The 16169-nt window shown below is 44.3% G+C and overlaps 1 protein-coding gene across 1 annotated transcript in view; it reads right to left on the bottom strand.

Moving 5' to 3' along the window:
* LOC125282214 (ral guanine nucleotide dissociation stimulator-like) overlaps window positions 1–16169 on the bottom strand; it is a 217593-nt gene that overhangs the window by 141033 nt on the left and 60391 nt on the right. The gene's annotated exons all lie outside the window — the stretch shown is intronic.

Raw genomic sequence — 16169 nt, 5'->3', positions numbered from 1 at the left:
CGGAGGCCTGCCCCGGAAAATGCACTGCCTCGTTCACCCCATTTCCCTGTCCCATACACCTGCCCATTTCCCTGTCCCCAACGCACCAGCCGAGGAAGAAGCCAGGAGGGTTGGACTAACTTGTCCTCCACGTGGAAGGAAATGTCAAGAGTGGGGAGTAAGTGTTCCCCTCAAGACCCACCTGCCTATTCTGCCAGTTCCTCCGAAGCCCTCCACACTCGGCTGCTGCGCCTTCCTTTGCGACTGTGGTCCGTGGTAGTGGCTTGTGCTCTGCTGAAGTGTGAGGTCTGCAAGGGCTGGAAGTGTCTCCTTCATCTGTGGGGGCTCAGGCCGTAGGCTGTGGGGCTCTGCCGTCTGCTAGCCGTGCAGCTTTGTACAAGTCCCTTAACCTCTGTCTACAGACCGCAAGTACCTTCTCTGTAAATGGTGCAATAATAGTCACGTCTCACAACCTGCTCCCTGCTGAGAAGCCCTGGGTCCCGTGTGGGGTGAGATTAAAACCAACCTTCTCACTGAGCTTGAGGGATGGGGCACTGGGGAGCTTCCTGTAGGAACGGCTGGACTGGCCTGCTTTCCTGACGTGCTTTCTTGACAGAGTCTGTGAAGTGGATTTCCGTAACAGAAAAGCCAATAACACAGCACCAGAATTCGAGCCCAGCCCGTCAAGCCAGCCCTGGACTAGCCCAGGCCTGAGGTCTTCTCAACTAGACCCAGCACCAACCCCCCTCAGCCCAAGCTCAGGCAGACTCCTGGGTCTGAGGAGTGGGTTTGTACATCTGGGCCCCACAAGCCAGAATCACTAGGTGATTAAACTCACCTTTTATTGTGGCCCTGAGGGTTATAAACAAGCAGGCCTGACATATGGGTCATTCCTGAGACTCCTGCTTCATTGCTTTTAAGGGCCCCTTGGTGGTAAAGAATTTCAAAGCTGCTAACTCCATAATATATTAAAGTGGAATAAATTCCTCTGAATGGTCCTCAGGTGAGAAGTGGTACTTCGCAAATGCCTCTTGGTTTTCTCTTGAAGGAGCCAAGGCTGACCTCTGGTGGTCTCCAGGACCAGCTAACGGCCAGCCTTGCCAGTACTCACTCTCCAGAGTCTTCCCTGGCTGAATCTGGCTCCCTCTCTCTCCGTGTGTCTCTATCTCTGTCTGTCTCTGTCTCTCTCTCCCCCTCCCTCCTTCCATCCTTCTCTCTCTCTCTCCCTGACCCCCACCTCAGTTTTGGTCTTTCTCCCTTTCTGTGTATCTCTGTGTATATGTGTCTTCCTCTCTGTCTCCCTCTCTTCTTCCCCATGAAACTCCCAATCTCTTAGAAATATGGGGGTAATAGGCTATTAGAATGAGACTCTTCTTCCCTTATTTTCAACTAAGGTACCACTATGTGAGAGAGCAAATAGGGAGATACCAAAATGCATGTAAAATAAGCCACCCCAAATATGCAAATTTACTTAGAATAGAATCCCCAGAACTTATTCCATAACCTTGAGAACACGTTAGTTGGGTTCAGAATGAGGCTGTCCTCACTAACCTGTCCAGTTCCATTTCCATCACTCGCCTGTACTCCCTACGTTGTATTGACGCTGAGCGCTCACCTCTGTTCCCCAGCAGACGGGAGGCTTTCCAGCCTCTCTACCTTGGTTTACCCTGCCCTTTGTTCGTAGAACACCTTTTCCTATCTTGCTTTTCCTGTATTCCCTTCAAAGCCAGCCGTAAATGGCTCTCCTTCCTAAAGCCATCTCTGGCCCCCAGAGATGAATGGTACCCTCCTCTGGGCTCTCACCTGGGCTTTTATCATGACTCTTGGCCCTTCCCACCTGGTGTCAGAGAATCGCGTGCAGGCCTGTCCCCGCTGCAGCCTCCGTGCTCCCTAGGGCGTGGGCTCTCCGTCCCGTCTGCCAGGGCATGCCCACGTTGGTCAATGTTTGGTGAGCGAGCTAGTGAGTGGATCCTATCGGCAGTGGTGCCTAGGAGCGTTTTCTTCGAGCATCAGTGAAGAAACAGAAAGAAGTGATTTTCTGAGTCCCTTAAGGGTAGGAGTGGAGTTAGAAGGAAAACTCCAAGCCAGTGCTCAGAGGAGCGTGACTCAGAGCCCCCTTCCTGCCTTGCAGACATCAAAGTCCCTCCCCGGCCCAAGACTGGGTACCTGCCATGGGGCTGATGCCTGCCCGAAGGCCAGGACTGAGGGTTTGTCACAGGCTGCGCCTACATAACTCAGGCCTGCAGGACCACTGTCTACACTACAGCCTGCCTCTAAATAATCCAGACTGCATACTATGCTTTTGTGACTCCTGGCATTAAACTCCATGTGTCTACAATCCAATTTCTGTGCCATCCTATCTTCTCAACTTTTGTCTCTACCATGGGTCTGTACGTCCCATGTCTGCCCGCCTTCCCCGTCCGTGATCCGACCCCGGGCAGCTGACGTCTGCACAGCGGGCCGTGCTGTCACAAGGAGTTTCTCTGCACACACCACGTCTGGCTAAAGAATGGGTAACCAAACAGGAGAAGTTTTGTCTGTGACCCATTGTAAAAGGAACATTTTCCTACTCAGATTCAGATGCCAAGATGGTGATTGCAAAAGCCAGCTGAATTGTGCCCTCCAAAAATGATTCCTTTATCTCAAGAATTTATAAATATGCAAAGAAGGAAGGGAGGGAGGGAGCTGTATGAAACCTTACTGAGAAATAGCCTAAATAAGAGATTCTCTATTTTCAAGGTAATCAGAGTCACTATATTTTACTTGTAAAATAAATCTTAAAATAAGGCATATTTATAGCCATGTTTCTTTTACTAAATAATCTATACTGTCCTTTTTACTCATTAATTAGCACTATATCAATGAAATTATAGTTAATATCGCACAAAGGTTGATGTTAGGTAAAGTGAATAAGATCAATCTTCTATGGCAAATATAGTTTACACCTGTAAGCAGGAAAACGAAACCAGAAACACAGTTTTCTACAAAAAAAAAAAAAAACCCATAACAAATATTCTTTAGTAGAATAAGCACATTCTAATAAGTGTGTGTTTCCTGTAACAAAATTTCAGACTCCCAAGCTTAAAAATCTTGGAAGTTAACAATAAAAATGTTTAATATTGAGGGAAAGCTCTTTGTCCATTTTAATAAACAGGTTTAGTAATTCAACTTTCTGATGACAAGATACAGAGTAAGAATAGATTTAATTTCAATTTTAGAGTACAAAGTATGTAAATAGTTGCTAAGCCAGGATTTCTCATCAGGGTTCCATTGCATTTGAGGTAAGAACATGCTCATTGTGGAGGATGTCCCATGCAGGTTGGCATTCTTGGGCCTGTCCGTTAAATGTCAAGGATACCCCACAGTCAGTGTGACACCAAAAACACTCCCACACATTTTCAAAGACACCCCAAACAAGTGGTACTGACTCCAATTGAGAATCACTGGTCTAAACCAATGATTGCAAACCTTTTTTCTCATTATCCCCCTAAGGAGTCCTTTTAGATCTCTTGTTCCCTAATAGCCCCAACTTCATGAAATTTTAATACCATAGGTAAACCGTATACGTATATATGTATATATACACATGTTTATACATGTTTACATGTATACATGTTGTATCTCGAGTTTTCGTCACCCACCCCCCAAACCAACTGTCACCCCCTTGGAAGTGATATCGCTTCCGTTGAGAATCACTGGTGTAAACAAAGCCTAAGTGATTACCCAGGACCCTTTCTTCTCAACGCAGGAGAACTGATGGCTCCTTAAAGTTTCTCTCAAGGTTTTTGCTAAAAACCTATCTCTTCGGCTTTAACTTTACTTTTTTCATTGACCTTTTTACTGAGGTAATTGTAGAATCGCGTATAACTATAGAAAATACGCTTTATACACTTCACCCAGCTTTCTTCAGGGATGACAGAACTTTTTGGTCTGTTTTACAAAACTACAGCCTAATATTGCGACCAGTGTACTGACGTTGATACAATCCACCCATTTACCCTGATTTCACCAGTTTTGCTTGTACTCATTTGTGCACGTGTGTGCAAGTGTATGAAGCTGTGCACAGTTTTATCACCAGCTCATGTATCCACCACCACAGGCAAGACATCGAACCGTTCCAGCAACACAAGGATCCCCCATAGCTTTCTTATAACCACACCATCTGCCCCCCACATCTCCACCCTTCCCCCACTCTTTAACCTCTGGACACCACTACTCTGCGCCCCCCCCCCAGTTCTAAAATGTCCTCATTTCAGGAATGTTGTATAAACGAAACCATATAATATACAACCTTTGGGGTTGGCTTTTTTTGCTCAGCAAAATTCCTTGCAGATTCATTCAACTGGCTGCATGTATCAGTAGTCTGTTCTTTTTACTGCCGACTAGTATCCATGTATGTACAAACCACAGTTTGTTTAACCGTTCATCTGTTGAAGGACATCTGGGCTGATTCCAGTTTGGGGCTGTGACAAATAAAGCTGCCGTAAATATCTGTGCACTGACTTTTGTGCGAACATAAGTCTCCATTTTCCAAGAATGCAATGGCTGAGTTGTTTGGTAGTTGCATTTTATTTTTTAAAAATTGTCAAACTGTTTCCAAGAGTGGCTGCACCATTATTTCGGCATTACATATCTTCCGCCTATTTTCTTTTTTTTAATTTAAATTCAATTAGTCAACATATAAGACATCATTCGTTTTTGCTGTGATGTTCAATGAGTCATGAGCTGTGTGTAACACCCAGCACTCATCACATCACGTGCCCTCCTTAATGCCCATCTTCTGCCTATTTTCTAATTGGATTGTTTGGGCTTTTTTACTGTTGAGTTGTGAGAGTTCTTTATTTACCATAGATAGTACTCCTTGGTCAGATATGTGGTTTGTGATTTTTCCCCCAGTCTATCATTTGTTTTTTCATCCTCCTCACATGGGATCTCACAGAGAAGAAGTTTCTAATTTCGGTAAGGTCTCATTTGTCCATTTTTGAATTGTGCTTTCGTTGTCAAGTCAACTCTACCTAGCCTTAGATCCCAAAGATTTTTCTCATGCTTTTTTCCATAAGTTTAAAGTGTTAGGTTTTACATGTAAGTCTATGACCCACCTTGAGGTAATTTTTGTATGAAGTGCAAGACTCAGGTCAATGTTCATTTTGGTTTTGCCTCCGGACATCCAGTTGCTCCGATACCGTTTGCTGACAGTGCGGCGGCAGCACAGGTGTGCGAGAGCGCCGGCTCCGGGCGGAGCAGGTGCAGCCACTCACTGCGGAGGAAATCCAAAGGCAGAGAAACAAGTGGTGGTGAAACAAGAAAAGAATTTATTCCGTGAGGCCAACACCGGGAAGACATTGGACCAGCGTCTCAAAGACTGTCTCCAAAGTGCCGAAAATACTTCCAGGTTTAAATAAGGAGAATGTGGGACAAAGGTCAGTGGGTATAGGCAGGGGGGCAGTAAAGGTCAGGTGGATCATTGCCTTGGAGTCGGTCACGGAAGGGGTCTTGCCGGCTCAAGGAAGTCCCTACTGCTTGAAGGGGTAGTTTTGGTTCCCACCAGGGGATGCTTTGCCTGCAGCGTCTTTTGCCTGAGGTCAGAGGTAAGCTGGGAAGAACTTAATCAATTAGAAAGTACAGACTGAGGTCAAAATGGAGGTAGTTGAAGTCCTCCTTCAAAAAGGCTATTTAACTTTAATTTTAATCTAGACTGAGTCAAGGATATTTAAGGTCTTATAATCATTTCGTACATACACACAAGGGTAAACAACGCAGACTTTGTTAACAGTCAAACAGGCATACATATTTAGTTAGTTTCTGACCATCTGAAATAGTGGTATTAAATCTTTTTTCAAAACAAAAAATATTTGCAACGTATGTCATAGTTGGAGGTCTGATATCCATAGTATTATAAGGAACTCTTAAAAACCGAGGAAACAGGGCCAAACACCTGATAGAAAAATGAGCAAAATTCAGGAACAATTTACCCAAAAAAGACATAAAATTTTCCTTAAACTTATGAGAAGTTGTTCAACTCATAAAAAGAGAAATGTAAATTAAAAATACACTGAAACACGATTTATCACCTAGCAAATTAGCAAAAATTTAAAAACTTGGCTCCCCACTGTGTTGGCAAGGCTGGGGAGAAATAGGCACTCATACATTGCTGGTAGGAATGCAAAATGGTACAGCCTTATGCAGCAGGATTTGGCAGTATTCAACAAAACTACACATGCACTTACCTTTTGTTCCAGAAAGCCACTTCTAGGAATTTGCTCTGAAAATACACCTGCAACAACACAAAGTGACATATGCACATTTATTCATTGCAGCATTATTTGTAATTGCAAAGTATTGAAAACAACCTAAATGTTCATACATAAGAAGATGTTTAAGTAAACGCAATGATATCCACACAGTGTGGTATTTACTGTGCAGTGGTCAGAAAGAATAGGATGGTCTCCAACGAAGTGATATGGAATGACTTCCAGGACATGTTTCGTGTGTGAAAAAGCAGACTGCAAAAGGGTATATACAGTATTCTACCTTTTGTGTGGGAAGAGGAAATAAGAAAATTACATGCATTTGCTTTCTTAATTGCAAAAGGAAATCAAGAAAAAATAAACCAGAAGCTAATGAGAATGTTACCCACAGGGGTGGGTGGGAACCAGGTGGATAAGGGAGTCACACTTCAGGGACAGTAACTGTTGGGAGTTTGGGGTCATATTGATGTTTTAAATACTTTAAAAATTATGTCAAATGAATATGGATGTCAGTTTTAAAATGCTGAAATGGAATATAAACAGAAAAAAATGAACTTAACTATAATTTAAAAGAATAACATAATCATAGTGAAGGGGAAAAAACAAGAGAACAAACCCAAGTGACTTCGGAGCACAGTGCTTAGATTATGCAGCTTCACTCTAAAGACAGAAGAACTGTAAGTAATTCTACTTGTAGCCTTGGTTCTTGCAGTGGTGTGGGTTAGCAATTCTGAAACTACTTTCTGTGAAAACTAGGGTTGAGCAAATGGATAAATAGATTGAAATGGTGGGAGCCAAGGTTCTCACTGTGAGAGACATCTGCTACAAATAGGAAATGCGAGAAGCTAGGGATGAACTTGGTGGTACAGGATTGGAATTAGGGTTATAGGGTGGATAGATAGGTGCACGCGTGTGTGTGTGTGTGTGTGTCTGTGTGTGTCTGTGTGTGTGTGTTTTCTAGATCCGTAAGCTGAAGAGGCCTAGAAGCAATTATGCCAGTAGCAATGAACAACACAACTACCACCCGGATCTTCTTAATATTATTCCTTATAATAGTGTAAGGAATCGGGGTTCCTTGGAGAAATGGTGGATTCCAAGGCTGAAGCAAGAAGACCTAGAATGTCTTGTCACTGAAAGTAAAGAAGTGCTTAAAAAATTATAGGAACATATCAGAAACAGCAAAGCCATCTCGAGGGGCTCCCACTGGCCAACTATGGGTCAACGTAGCATCAACACGAGCAGTGACAGCAGTGACTTACAGCCCATGAATAAGAGAGGGTCTACGAGTGGGTCTGACATAACTAAATACATGGATAAATAAATGAGAGTAAAGAAAAAAGCTTTCGTATAGAATGATGCCGACTCACTAATGTAGAAGGAATGAGGACGTTAGGAAAATCACCACTTGGCACTCGTCATGCTAATAATAGACTGAAGAAAGAACTATCAACGGATGCTAAAGCGAGCGGGTGGCAGTTTGATAAGGAACAAGAGGTTTACCTAGTCTTAGAGTATCTTTCTGCAGATTACTTAATTACAAAGGGGAAAATGAGAACTTACAGCAGAGAGACCTGGAGGATGCTGCCATCCTCTTGACCAAGGGATCGAGGGCACCATCACCAACAGTGGGGCAAAGCTACATCACGCCCCTTCTAATACAGTGTTCTGAAAAGAAGACAGCACCACTTCTGTGGTGTTTAAGCTAAGAATGCATGATCTGAATCCAACTTTGAGGAAGTACTGGACCCCAACTGAGAGGCAATTCACCAAATAACAGAACTGTCCTCCAAAAGTGTCAAGGCCATGAAAGACAAAAGCTGATGAAAGATTCCAAATTAAAGGAGACTGGAGAGACATGACAACCAAATGCAATGTGTGAACCTGGATCAGATCCTGGACCAGGAACAAATCGCTATAAAGACATTTGGCAAAATTTGAATTTGGACTGTGGATTGGATGACAGAATTTTGTTGATGTTAAATTTCCCAGTTTTGATAATCATACTGTAGAACAAGTTACAAATTACAAAATGTGCTTGTCCTTATAAACACTGACATATTTAGGGATAAAGGGATATAATGCCTACTTACTTTCAAATGGTTCACATATGTTTATATTTAGAAGGTGAGAACAAGGGACGCCTGGGTGGCTCAGTCAGTTAGGCATCCGCCTTTGGCTCAGGTCATGATCTCAGGGTCTTGGGATTGAGCCCGAAGTCAGGCTCCTTCCTCTCCCTCTCTCTCTCTGTGCTCTCTCTCTGTTTCTTGTTCTCACTGTCTCTCAAATAAACAAATAAGATCTTTAAAAGAGAGATCATGCGGGGCGCCTGGGTGGCACAGCGGTTAAAGCGTCTGCCTTCGGCTCAGGGCGTGATCCCGGCGTTACGGGATCGAGCCCCACGTCAGGCTCCTCCACTATGAGCCTGCTTCTTCCTCTCCCACTCCCCCTGCTTGTGTTCCCTCTCTCGCTGGCTGTCTCTATCTCTGTCAAATAAATAAATAAAATCTTTAAAAAAAAAAAAAAAAAAGAGAGATCATGCAAATGGGGCTAAATGCTGAGTCTTAGTGAATCTGGTTGAAGGGTATAAGGGAGTCCTTTGTATTATTGCAATTTCCGTACATTTAAGATTACATCAAAATTAAAAGTTACCAAAAAATCTTTTTCCACCAGCGGAATATTTTCTTAAATGAAATCCCACCTGGAAGCTCAATGTGTCCAACATATAAACTCAGAGTTATTCTGAATGAAATGGGGGTAGTGGGTCAGAGAGCCACACGCTCGGACCCCCTTCCAGCCTCTGCAGCGACACGGGAAGGGTGTGACCAGAGAGGCTTGGCTGCTCACTGGCAGTCCCTGCCTCCGGAGCTCTCCTGCGGCAAAGGTGAGACCTCTGGCCTCTTCCTTGTCCACATCCTCTTCCTTGATCACCTCTGCTCTACACCTTTCCCTGACCTATGCTGTCCATGCTTCCTAGCCGTTTCCTAATATTTATGCAAATATGCCAATTGCCGAGAACTCTCGGTCTCTCTGTGTCCTATTGCCTCCTGTCCATGATTCTCAGAAATGTTCTTCCCCAAACTCACAGAGCTTCATAACTGTTATTCCCACTATTACATCCCGCTGCAGCTGCCCATAGCTATACCAAGGAGGAACTAACTCCCTGAGGGCATGCAAGTGCTGTGCTGGTCCCCTCTGGATCTCCTTGCCCCTGTAAGTTACCTCTGGCTGCTGGAGTGGAACTCTCTGGCATTAGGCAAGGAAAAGATACCTGTATTAGTTTCATCTGGCTGTTGTCAAACCTGGTGGCTTTGGAAAAAAAAAAAAAAACCCACAGATTTCTTCTTTTACAGTTCCGGCAGTCAGAGGTCTGCAATCAGTTTCACTGGACTAAAGTCAAGGTGTTGGCCATGCTGGTTCCTTTCGGAGGCTCTGAGAAGAGAATCCATTTCTTGTCTTTTTCAGGGGCTAGTGCCTGCCTGAATTCCTTGGCTTGCGGCTCCTTTCTCCATTTTCAAGGGGATCGCTCCAGTCTGTGTTTCCATCATCACTTCCCCTTCTCCTCTTCTATCTCATCTCTCTCTGCCTCTCTCCTATAAGGACATTTAGGGCTCACCCAAAGAATCCAGGATACTTTCCCCATCCCAGGAACCTTAACGTAACCACATCTGCAACGTCATTTTTGCCACGCACGGTAACTTTCACAGGTTCTAAGGATTAGGATGTGGACATCTTTGGGGTCCATTAGTCAGCCTACTACAGGTACCCAGATGGATTATTGTCCAGCAGCTTTCCCCTATTACCCAAATACCCCCATATTCATTGCTTTACTCCACTTAATCGTTCCCCCAAAGTGCCCTGATCAAGTTCAAAGCAGCTTTTTTGAAACAGACACTGCCTTACTTTTGCCGTTGTGCTCTGTTACGCCCCTGCCGACAGGTGAAGTTGCAGATCGTGTGCCTGAACGGCCTGCTGACACAAGCTTTTTATCAGCTGAGCTGATGCATTGTGCTGGTCTTATGTGCCCCTTCTCCAGGATGGAAGCCTCTAAAAGCAACAGGAAGGGGTGGAGCAAGAAGAGCCTCGGCTAACTTTCCAAGGCTAGGCAGGGATGGGCTGAGGTCTCTCCAGGAGCTCTCATCAGCAACAACCACACAAATAAATCAAAAAGCAACTGAGCCACAGTGCTCCTAGAGAATGAAAGGGGGGAAAGAACATCGGTTCGTGTTTGGGCTGATTCTAAAATATATGGGAATGAAAGCCTTTGGGGTGATGAATTTCCCTTTAATGCTGTCACATCTGTAGTCCTGGGGGTTTAACCTCTGATTTTTGGCTGTAAAACCAACATTATTTCTGCAAACTTGATGCTGCCAGGGAGATAGAGCTGAAGAGATAAAAATCTATTTAACAGATTTAGTGAAGCAAATACAAACTAATTAACAATTTTGGAATTGGGATTAAACACTAATTCTTTTAAACCATAAAAACCGAGATGAACAAAAGGGAAAAATGTTTTCTCTCTGAATAACTCAAAGGAGCCATCTGTTTGTCATTGAGAAAATGGCCCAACTGATAGATTTTGAACAAATTTCGACATATTTTTATCTGGATTTGAATGCATTATGGACAGAAGAAAGAAGGCACATTACTTGCTGGCTAACATGTCAATCTGGGCTTCCCTGAAGCACCAGAAAACAAGCTATTTGTGTACTGACTCAAGCCATTTGTGTCCTCAGGGTCACCTCCCAGTGCAGGCAGAGGGAGACTTTGCAAATTAAGCAAAGCCTCAGGTATGAAATTGTGAAAATTGGGCTTGCCATCCTCCCATCTCTCCTCCAGACACTCTCAGCTTCAATGTGCAACCTAATTCTGGAACAGGGCTCTAGAACTAATCCTACCCTAATGAGGACTGGGTGATGGGGGTGAATTCTGTTTATTCTGGCCCCAAATTCAGTTGCTTTGGCATCGAATCAGTTTGACTGTTGATCCTACTCTGAGTGGCTCCTGAGAAGACCTCAGATCCGTTAGAAGCTACTTGAGGATGGAGAATTTGGTAGTCCTGGTGCCTCAGCCAAAGTCATGCATACATATCTATGAGCAATAACAATAGTAATAATAATAATAAATGACAATTTATTGAGTGCCTATTGGAAGTCAGACACTGCTACCTCATTTAGTCCTCGCAACATTATGAAATAAATATTATTTTGATCCCTATTTTATAAAGAAGGAAACTAAGTCCTAGAAAGAGCAATTTGTCTAAGGTAGTACAGCTCTCGAGCAGCAAGGCTGTTAAAACTCAGGCCTGTCTGATTCCAGAACCATCTCTAACCACCACATACACCCTGCTGTATGTGTGTCCATTCACATCCCACTTCATTCTAAAATATATTTGAGATGACTTCACAAATACAGAACCAATACAACTCAATTCAGACCATTGAGTTTTAGGGAAAATAGGGTGGAAAGGTCAAATTGAAAGGTACACTGTCAGTTCAGATGAGGTTGGTAGAAGCACTTGGGGGGAACTTGAACCACTCCTCGATGTTTGGTGCTTAGACTCCTGGGGCAGCCAGGGCTGTGGATAGCTGGCTCCACAGAAAGAAGCAAGAGAAAGTCTGTCCTGGGCCCTGATGACTACAGATAGACTGACCAAAGACCATGGAGGGCAAGTTGCGGGTGAACCAAGCCTGTCCGTAGGACCTTGGGGACAGGCCCCATGGATCAAGCATTACACTGCCTCAGTTTCCCCCAAGTGGATTAGTATTTGGAGGCTGAAAACATGTTTCAGTAACAACTCAGAATGCTTTATTGGGTTTGGGGGTTAACCACTGCCAGTCCCAGAGTAACCCATATTCTTTTTGTCCACCTTGAAAAAGGCAACCAAGCTCGTGGGCTCCTGGTCATTGTTTGACCGTTTCCTCCATCAGATTCTTCCTTACTCAGAACGGTCCTTTACAGCTGGAATCGATGCGATTCCCTTGGGCCCTCCGATGGCTGTTCTCTAAAATTCTCCTGATGATAAACATATACATTCAAACATAGAAATAGCATGGAAATTTTTTCCAACGAGGGCTTCCAATCTGTGTTTCTGGACAACCAGATTCTGCTACATAAACCCCCGGTTCCTTGCCCAGCGCTAGGCAGGACGGCAAGCCCTCACCATCAGAGAGGTAGGTATGGCAACACAAAGCCCGAGGCAGAATGATAGGTGAGCACCAGGACTCAAATGAGTAGCTGAGCTGCCTCAGTCTCCCCGGGAAATCTGAGAACAGACCAGGGTTGTTTTTTTTTTTTTTAAGATTTTATATATTTATTTGACAGACAGAGAGAGAGAGAGAGCACGAGCAGGGTGAGCAGCAGAGGGAGAGGGAGAAGCAGGTTTCCCACTGAGCAGGGAGCCTGACGTGGGACTCCATCCCAGGACCCTGAGATCATGACCTGAGCCAAAGGCAGATGCTTAACCTGCTGAGCTAACCAGGCACCCTGAGAATAGACCAGTTTTGAGGAGATGTAGACTAAAGCAGATAGAAGCTGATTTGGGTGCCCTGACAGCTTAAGCCCTGCTCCTTGCCTCCATTTCCTGTCCCACAGCACCGAGGCAGCCTGGCCAGCAGGCTTTTCACACCGATGTTTCTCGAACTAGTACCTTTGGATTGTTTTCTCTGGGTTCATAACGTTTTGATATTGTTTTTTAGTTTCATGGCTTTGTTTTGATGAAAATCAATATAAAAATTATATTATAAAAATATAATATAAATATATATACTATTATAATAATATAATATAAATAATATTATAACATATAATATAAATATTATAAAAATATAATCAATGTAAGTATCATATGGGTCAACTGGCTGACCAGCTCAAGTCACAGAATTTCTGTGTCCATGTGTAGTTTGAGTTTATGACAGCACAGGGGCCACATAGAACTGCTTTAACTGTCCCAGGCTGATGAAGAATGAACGGGAGGAACTTCAACACAAGTGATATGATCCTTGTCAGGTGAAGAACAGCGTCACTTGGAGAAACAAAGGTGGCATGATATTTAGAACAAAGGATATTTAGAATAGAGGCATTTTATTGGCTTTGAGGACCTGTGTCTATTTTATAAATTTATAAAAGTCTGTCTGAATGTGAATGTCTGCACAGCGTGGTTTATATTTAAATTTATACATTTGTTTTGGTTTTAAGGAACTTGTACTTCAGTGAATAGCTGCACATTTTAAGTTAGGATAATAAAATAACTTGTCAGCTTGTTCTCCCTGAAAAGGGGTCTATACGTCTTAAAGCTTGAAGCACGGTTACTTTCTTTCTTTTTTTTTTTTTCTTTTTTTTTTTAAAGATTTTATTTATTTATTTGACAGAGACAGAGACAGCCAGCGAGAGAGGGAACACAAGCAGGGGGAGTGGGAGAGGAAGAAGCAGGCTCATAGCAGAGGAGCCTGATGTGGGGCTCGATCCCATAACGCCAGGATCATGCCCTGAGCCGAAGGCAGACGCCTAACCGCTGTGCCACCCAGGCGCCCCCGAAGCACGGTTACTTTCTGAACAGCACCTAATCAGTTTCTCTAATACAGTGGGGTTTGTCCGGTGCGAGCCAGGGCGTGTGGCTAATACTTTGAATTGATCAGACTAACTTCTTGACTTTCTTTACAGCTTCCTTGTTCATAATCCTTTTCCCCTGAAAAATGCTGAAAGGGCCATCAGCTCTAGTGGGGCCACTCCATCTGACCACGCTAACTGTTCTAAACAGGAACAGGAAGTTCTGGAAGGTCCTCAAGGACTAGCGTTTGGTCAGACGGACATTGCAGAAGCCCCACACCAGATCTGAGTAAGAGCCGGATTTAGCCAGGCAGCAGGACAGCCTTAGTGCTCACCCCCGTGGTTCCTTCATCTGCTCCCACCCCCATGACTGGAGACAGGACGAGCTCCAGAGGCTGGAGGAAGGAGGACCAGAGAGCAGAGCCTGAAGCTGAAAATCCATTCACCGCAGCTGTGAACTGGTGAGGGCTGGGAAGCAGGAGCCAGACGAGTGAATTCACAGATCGATTGCGGACCACAGAGAAAACAAATGACTTTAGATATAATTGCAGACAATGAAGCACTAAAGCTGTTCCAACAGAGCATTGTATTACTTCTGCTTTGAGTTACACTGAAGAAGAGAAGGATCCATAAGAAGAAATTGTTGAAATGGGGAGGATTTGCCCTTAAGTCCCATCCAGGGCCCTTTAAATGCGGCCAGCTTGTTCAAAGTCAGTGCCCGGCTCTGGGGAGGAGACAGCAGTACAGAGAGGGTGGCAGTCAAGGTCAACAACACATGCTCCCGGACACTGCCCAGGGCTGTCCCTGCTCATGCTGAAGCAAGTACTCACAAGTCCAAGCAAATAATGTGCCTGAGGGAGACAGACAAGGTCTAAGACACAGACACATTTGGTTTGTATATTAAATGCACGTGAGTATTTTTTAATCCCGCAAAGAAATACACTTTCCAGCATTTTTCATTTTTGGTCTGCATTTCATTAGTGTTACTAAAGACATGAGTACAGAGACATGCTTCTCTAGCGTAAAGAGAACAAAGTCGTAAAAGTGATGTAAAAGATAAACGGACACAGTGTAAAGTCGGGAGACGATGGGGCATGGTGGGGACCGCGCCAACCCGGAGAGCACTCACTCTGCCTGAGAACAGCAGCCCTGCTCAGGCCTGCTGCAGCTACTCTGTGCTTCACTGCACCAGCGGTGGGAGTCTGCAAGGGGAACAGAGGACGTTGGCTAAAGGGCCATCCGTCCTTCAGAGGTGGGCCAAGCACTGGCCAATTTAACCAGTTTGCTGCTGGGCCTTTTTTCTGTAACGCATTTATCAATTAACAACCTGTAACAGGTAATAGAGGTAGAGTCCGGGTACAGAACACCGTTACGTGTCCAGCCGTACATAATGAGGCCATGGCCACATCCTGGCCAACAGCCCACGCTAACACAACTCTGCTGTTGTGGGTATAACAAATTCGATTAAATGAAAAGCCCAACATAATGGCAGCTATTAATACCTTCTAATAGTAATAGGTAGCATTAATCTTATGTAATAGAATCTGTCCACTTAGCAGGCACTTCATCTGATAGCTCTTCCCCAGCTCCTTGAAGAGTCCCCGCACCACACTGACCACGTGTGCAAACCCTCCAGTTTGTCAAGCTACTAAGGCGGGGACTGTAGGGCCAACAGTGCATGTGAAGCCCAGAAAAAGTTGCCCCAATCATTCTATAGGGCTCTCCTCATACCTAGAATCTCATCCTTCAGATCTCAGCTTAGATGCCACTTCCATTAGGAAGCCTTCCCTGCTTTTCTCCTCCATCTCAATAACGAGAACTGAATGAAATGCCTTCCCCAGAATGGTTGGTTTGCTGATTATCTATCATCACCCTCTGTCGGCTCCTTTCAAGCAGGGTCCAAACATAGAAAGCATTCAAACAAATGAACAAACTATTAAGTGGATTATTACATGAATGGTGGATAGATGTATGGGAGAGTGGATGGATGGATGGGTGGATGGGTGGATGGATGGATGGATGGATGGATGGATGGATGGATGGATGCCGTCTGCCTTTTTAGAGGCTGTGTGTAGGGGAAGGAGTGCTCTGCAACATGAAGTTTTAATAGAGATCTCGCCACAAGATGGCGCTCATAATTTTCTTAATTTATGGTTTCTATAGAAAATCTTCAAATTTCAAGCTGTCTTAAACATCACTACGTGTGTTTCACAGTTAATTCAGCTTATTTGCCATGCCATCCATGTTTTGTGTTCCATCACATTTCACACAATTAGAAACATGTTCTTTCCCACAGGACGTCAAGACACAACCCTACAGCGTTTTGTTTTGACATTGGGTGGGCAACTTTGGGGCTTGTCTCGATTGCCGCAGAGTGTGAGGAGCAATGTCCGTCCC

The sequence above is a fragment of the Ursus arctos genome, unplaced genomic scaffold (assembly GCF_023065955.2).
Source record: "Ursus arctos isolate Adak ecotype North America unplaced genomic scaffold, UrsArc2.0 scaffold_16, whole genome shotgun sequence".
In the NCBI taxonomy this organism is placed as follows: Eukaryota; Metazoa; Chordata; class Mammalia; order Carnivora; family Ursidae; genus Ursus; species Ursus arctos.
The sequence above is the reverse complement of the archived record's forward strand: the minus strand, read 5'-3'. Positions and strand labels throughout refer to the sequence as shown.